The sequence below is a fragment of the Arachis hypogaea genome, chromosome 1 (assembly GCF_003086295.3).
Source record: "Arachis hypogaea cultivar Tifrunner chromosome 1, arahy.Tifrunner.gnm2.J5K5, whole genome shotgun sequence".
In the NCBI taxonomy this organism is placed as follows: Eukaryota; Viridiplantae; Streptophyta; class Magnoliopsida; order Fabales; family Fabaceae; genus Arachis; species Arachis hypogaea.
In genome coordinates this window covers 19,116,689-19,122,791 of record NC_092036.1, presented here as the reverse complement: position 1 = coordinate 19,122,791, position 6,103 = coordinate 19,116,689, and the positions used below count along the sequence as shown (strand labels likewise).

General features: G+C 32.9%; 1 pseudogene; it reads right to left on the bottom strand.

Moving 5' to 3' along the window:
* Positions 1 to 1,303: 1,303 nt before the first annotated feature.
* On the bottom strand, positions 1,304 to 4,702 carry LOC112701886 (katanin p60 ATPase-containing subunit A1-like; annotated as a pseudogene).
* Between the last annotated feature and the right edge of the window lie 1,401 nt (positions 4,703 to 6,103).

The following is a 6,103-nucleotide window of genomic DNA, read 5'->3' as shown; positions in this document are numbered from 1 at the left end:
TGTCCAAACTAGTATTTTTAAATTTAAGATATCTGACACTCTTATGTATATACAGTGTTTGGAAAAGCTTTATTTATTATTGTTGTTTGATTTTTTTAGTGTGTTTGTAAATTCAGAAATTAGTTACACTATTAATTAAACTTAGCATTATTACATCTTTTTCTCATAAACTACCAACACCACCACCATTGCCAATTCTGCCACTGCCCATCATATTCATAGTTAAAATGGCAACAAAGGGAGATCATAATGTTCTTCCACTTTGGAGTCAACACATTCACAGATAGAAAATGAAAAACAGGCCATGAAAGATGCAGCAACTGCAAAGCACCTTGGAGTCAACACATTCACAGAGGCAGGAATCTCATTGATGACGCTAACTACAAAGCACCATAATGGCTTCTACCTATGGCCTACGTTTTCCTTTAAAGCTAAGCTAAGTAGTCAGTAACTTGTATGATATGATAAGGTATGAAAGGTGTAGCATGAGTGCTAGCTTTTCCATAATAATGTGCACTTTCTCTCAAAAAGGCAAAAACAATAATGAAGTTGCATTACTTGTGAGCCTTGCTAGTGTTTCTATCTCAATCAATAATAAATAGATGCCAATGCTTCCAAATTAGGCCAGGGTGGTTTTTGCACAAATCAGAATCACCAAAAAAAGCTAAGTGAACTTCTTGACATTTATTACAATTCAATGGGAAGGAACTGTGTGTTACTTCTAAATGTACCTCAAAATACAACTGACTTTGTATCTAATGATGATGCTCATAGATTAAAAGATTACAAATTTTTAAGTAGTTAGATAACCAACTAATTAATTTAATTTTATTGTATCATGCGCTTTAATAATATCATATGTGTATTGTTGGATTTGATTTTAACTTTATATTATGTGCTTTAATTAAATGATATCATTACTTGTAATAAGTAATCAAAACCTATGATATTGAATCATTCTTAGTGCATAATCATTAATATGCAAATTTTGTCCTCTTTCTTGATCATTCATTCTGACTTTTTTAACAGATATCAAGGTAAATCCTCAAATGCATTAAAACTACAACAAAATTCAAATTTTATTCATTTTATTGAAAATTATAAATTTGTAACTTGGAATTGATAAAAATAAAATAAAATAAAAATTGGTTTACATAATCCTTAAAATTATTCCTTAAAATTAAAATTGGTTTACCACAGCAATATGGTTATATATATGAATTAAGAACTTTTAAGATCCTGAAATTTTTAAATGGTCATTGGTTACAAGGAAAGAAAATAAAACATCGTAATAAAACATGACGTTCGATGTCAGCCTAAGAAACACTTCGCTGGACTTTCTTTAAAGCTTCCTCAAAGTCACACATAGCAACAGGATCCCTTGAAATCTCATCCTTGGGCATGTTCTTGATCTCATCGCGTGTTTTCCCGCTATCTTATGCTTCATACCATTCAGGGAAGCATCACGACATACATTTGTCAAATCATCTCCACTATAGCCTTCTGTACGGCGAGCCATGTCATCTATATTGACATCAGAGGCCACCTGATGCAAAGGCAAAACATGATAATCTTGTATTTGTTAGATGCTCAATGTCTTTCATTTGAATCCATTGAAGAAATAAATTAAAGGCAATACATAATAATAATATCTTTAAGACAGTGTCATAGGTAAATCACAACGTCCTAACTTGCCTCCACAGTCTTCAAATTAATACGGATCAACTCTTTACGACTCTCAAAATTTGGAAGAGGAATGTATATACGCTTTTTCAGCCTTTGCCTGATTTGATTTGCATCAACATCTAATTGTATCAGTACATGCACATTAAAAGAAGTTTCTGACAGATATAACTAATTCATCGCATACTTCTATCACTTGCAATGCACATTAAGAAGTATAAGAAAAGGATGCAAAAAAGCAAATACAAACCTCAGTGCCTCATCTATGTCCCAAGGGAAGTTTGTGGCTGCCAAAACCATTATTATTTTACGGGTACCATCTTCATTTGTGGAACTATTGTTTACACCATCAACCTGAACTAGAAGTTCAGACTTCACCCTTCTGGATGATTCATGTTCCCCAGAAGCCCTGATGAATTGAAATGCAACTCGATCAGAAATCAAATAATCTCAACTGATACTACAAATTCAGGGTGAACCCAAGGGGTAGTTGATAACCATTATCTCCCAATGCAAATAAAAATATGGCATACATGATGCAAAACTCAAGATTTTTATGTAGGGAAAAGAATATCAAAGACTTATCCCCTAGCATTGCACAGAGAATTAATTTCATCAATGAAAATTGTACATGGTGCATATGCTCTTGAAAGATCAAACAAACACCGCACCATCCGTTCACTCTCACCACGCCATTTGGAAGCTAAAGTTGTGGAAGAAACATTAAAGAAAATGGTACCACATTTAGTAGCAACTGCTTTAGTAAGAAGTGTCTTCCCAGTTTTGGGAGGCCCAAACATGAGAACACCTTTCCACAGTCTCCTAATCCCCTATAAGAATCACATATAATGAATTCCACAGAAAAGGTCTTTCCATGACAACAACAATGGGATAGAAATACAACAACAGCCTGCTTAAGGCCATCGGAGCTCAGCATAACAAGAGAATTTGTGTGCATGACTACACAAGCATGAGAGAATTCCAAGGAAAAACAAGAAACAGTAGCATGCAAGATTAATTCAAATTTCAACATATAGCGAAACAACTACCAAGGGAATAAAAAGCACCAGACATCACAACAATCATAAAGTATAACATTCATATACACATCAGAATTCTAGAATAGTATGTATAGATAAACCATCAATACCTGGAAATACTCAGGCATCCATAATGGAAGGACAACAGCTTTTTCAAGAAGCCTCTTGGCTTCAGTGAGGCCTGCAACATCATCCCATCTCACTCCGGGAGACGTCTCCAACACGTCCCTTTCAAGCATCTCAGCTAAGTCCGGATCAGGACCTTCATATTGCCCCTTTTTTGTCTTCCTATCATCATCATCACCATTCTATCCATATTGGAAGAAAAATTTTTATTTTTACTTGGTGATTAGATCTACTTAGTGAGGTTAATAATAATAGTGTAGTGTAAATGGAATCATTGAATTTGCCTTATTAATAATACTTTAAGAAGTCGGTTAGTTGCTTAGCAGAAATTTAATTAATCTAAACTCTATATATTTTACACGGTTCTTAGATACAAGAATCCTCCCCCTAAGTTTTTTATTGTTGGCTTAATTTTCAATTCTGATCTCCATTTTCAGCTTCTAAGGAAGCAAAATCTAACAACGAAAACTGAAGGGTATGCATAAAAAAGGTTAATTAGCAAGGTTTTTCTTTCCAAGAGAATCACCCCCTTCTGTTCTGCTTTTCACAATTCTATGGAATACTTCCATAATTGGAAAAACTTAATCAGAAAAATTTGGAAATTAGAAGTTCAATTATGCACACAAAAAAAAATTAAAAAGAGAGAGGAGAAAAAGCTCACCGAGATAGATCTCTCCAAAGGATCCGCTATCAATTTTTCGACTGATACAAAACTTATTTCCAACTCGAGGCTCCATTAAAAGTCAACCTCTTTTGAGCAAAACCCTAAAAAGGTTTCAAAGATTTGAGAAGATAAGCAAAAGCCGAGCAATAACAGAATTTGACCAAAACCCAACCAATTTTTGTTGTAGAAGAAGGCAGAGGACAGTGGGTAGAGGAAGAAGCAGAGGAAAGAGGGGAGTAGAAGAAGAAATGGAGGTTCAGACAAAGAAGACAGAGGAAGTGGGTGGAGGGAAGAGGCAGGGGCGCATAGCTGCTGCAAACAAGGGTTTGGTTCTGAACTTTTATATTGGGCAATATTAAAATATCCAAAGAGTTGTTATCTTGTAGTGTAATTTATTAATAATAATTTAAATATAAACCATTAGATCGTTCGTCAATCTAATCTAACGCTTTTCATTTAGTGGTGTATCAGATAAGCTCATAAGAGGTGGGCTGATTTTAGACAGACCCTTAAACCTACAATGTATGTAAATAATGCACACACAACTAATAATGAAAAAGTTAATAACCCAAAAGATTTTCTCTTTAGTCTCCTAACGTGACATCGTACCTTTCACAATATGCAATACAATTCCATTAGATAACTAATAAAGGATATAACTAATTGCAACTAATTACCATTTTTAATTTTTTTTAAAACGAAACATAAATTCAAATCACTACTAGAAAATTAGTTATTACAGACGGATATTTCCGACGGATTTTATCCCACGGAGATACAGACAGAACTTCAGAGGGATTTTTTTGTCGGAAAATAAAAAATATAAATTAACATAAATTACAGACAAAAAATAGAATCCGTCGATAATTCTGTCTGTAAAATTAATTTTTTTCGTAGGAAATAGTTACAGACAAAAAATCCGTCTAGTAATTAAATAAACGAAATGCTGCGTTTTATTAAATTATTACAGACAAAAAATCTGTCTGTAATTTAAAATATTCCGTCGGTAATTTTGAGTTAAACCTAACTCTCCCTTTATCCTCTCGAGCTCCACACTCCAAATGAGAACTTCAGAGTCATCTTCCTCTCCATTCACGCTCCAAACCTTTCTCCTCAGCGCCTTCATCCACCGCATTCTTCCATCATCAACACCTTTGGGACTTCCATCACTCTCGTCGTCGTCAATCATCGCTGTTCCCGTCCTGTCCCTTCTCTTCCCCTCTTTTACGAGGACAAACCCTAATCCTCCTTCAACGAATTTTTCTTCTCTTCAAACCTAACACCGATGGTGAGTATTTGAATTTTCTACTATATTTTCTTCCAGTTTTTGACACATGAAATTTCATTATTACAATATAATTTTCATGTCGTGTTAGTTTAATTGATGTTTAATTTCATTTTCAATTTGGGATTAAGCTAGCATTTACCTTTGATTTTGTGATTTATTTGGTTGCTATGATGAATTTTTTATTTAATCAAAGCATTTGGAATGATGCACGTAAGATGTTTGATGAAAAGTCTCAGAAACGGGATATTGATTTAGAATGACACATTTGGCAATGGTTGGTATATGAGTGTAAGAAAAATGTGTGGGAAAAAAGTGGGAAAGAGGAAGAAGAATATGCCCCACTAATGATTAAGTTTACATTGAAGAAAATAATGAGCAATAGATTAGTATATTATTGGAATTTAGGCTATTTATGTTTACGACTTCATGCCTTTTATGCTTGCTTAGTGTTTATTACTTATGCATAACTGTTGGACTATATATGAACATGTACACCTTTCTTTATTTATTTAGTTTTAATGTGGTGCACCTTTCTTTGTTTTTGTCAACAGGGATGTGCTCTTTTATTTTTCATTCTTGTATTCCTTTGGTCCACATCTTTTGTTCTTTTTCTTCTTGTTCCTTTTCTTATTATAATCAATCTAGATTTTTAATTATATATAATTAAATAATAATTTTCAATTATATATACATAATTCATGCATTCGGTTATATTTTCATTTCTTAATTTAGTTTGTGTTTGTGCAGTAAACTGATTACAAATAGAATCTCTAGTCATGCTAGATGAGTTTTGACACAATTAATAAGTTTTGAGTAATTTTGACACACTTAATAAGTTTTGAGTAATTTGAGGAACATAGAGAATATTAAGTAATTTATATTGGACATTATTTTTATCAATTAAGCAAGAAACTCCAGAATTTTAAATAGAAATACATGTGCTAGTTTTGTCACATTTACTGACATTTTCAGTAGGGCAAGTTTGAGATTCACCAATATATATATATATATATATATATATATATATATATATATATATATATATATATATATATATATATATATAAAGCTCATTTAAGTAAAATTCAAGTGCACAAGTATTCAAATTGAAGTTGGAACATGGACGTGTAGCACTAAACTTTGCATGCTGTTATTTGTATTTGTGTTGCATTATTTGGTATCTCTGTACGATTCATCTTCTTTTGGTTTTTGTAACAGAGACTGATGGTGAGGATGATGGCCTTTTGGATCTGAGTGAAGATGATTTTTTTTTTCGTTGGGAGTTCTAGTGATGAAGCAGAT